Genomic DNA, 588 nt, shown 5'->3' with positions numbered 1-588 from the left:
GAGTGGTAGTGGATCTTAAGGGTTCCGGTATGTGTTTTATGTTTTATTGAATTGCGGAAATTCCATGGGCCAAAGATAGAGGAAGATCCTCTAGAGTTTATAAAGGAGTTATCTAAGGTGATGAACCTTGTAGGAGTAATCTTAGTAATACTTGTCTTTCGTGACTTGATAAAGAGAATATCGCGATTTTTTTTTTTTTTTGTGTCGTCCTTAATATTCATGGGTTTAGTTATGGCCATATGTGAGTGATTAGTATAACTCAACTTAGTCCTTATGAGTTTTATGATGTGTTGGATTTTGACGAATAGTGATTCTTAAGTGGTACCTAGAGATGTTGAGTGATTAAGCTCCTTTAAAAGAGGGTAGGAGTGAGATCCTCATTGGTTTGAGAATCATGTTGTGTAATGAGATAGTTTAGGCTTACCCCAATGCGGGATAATATGCTTAGATGGTAAGGTTATTGAGTGTCCTTGATGTTTATGAGATAGGTTTGCTTGAATTCTCACCTTATGTGGTTTAGTGAATTGGAGCAATCTAGACCCGGAATTGGTAGATTCATATGAGATCTTGAGTGATATCCTAGTGACG

Source organism: Solanum verrucosum, unplaced genomic scaffold, assembly GCF_900185275.1.
Source record: "Solanum verrucosum unplaced genomic scaffold, falcon-dt-bn FXZP01000167.1, whole genome shotgun sequence".
Taxonomy (NCBI): domain Eukaryota; kingdom Viridiplantae; phylum Streptophyta; class Magnoliopsida; order Solanales; family Solanaceae; genus Solanum; species Solanum verrucosum.
This window is presented reverse-complemented; position numbering follows the sequence as displayed.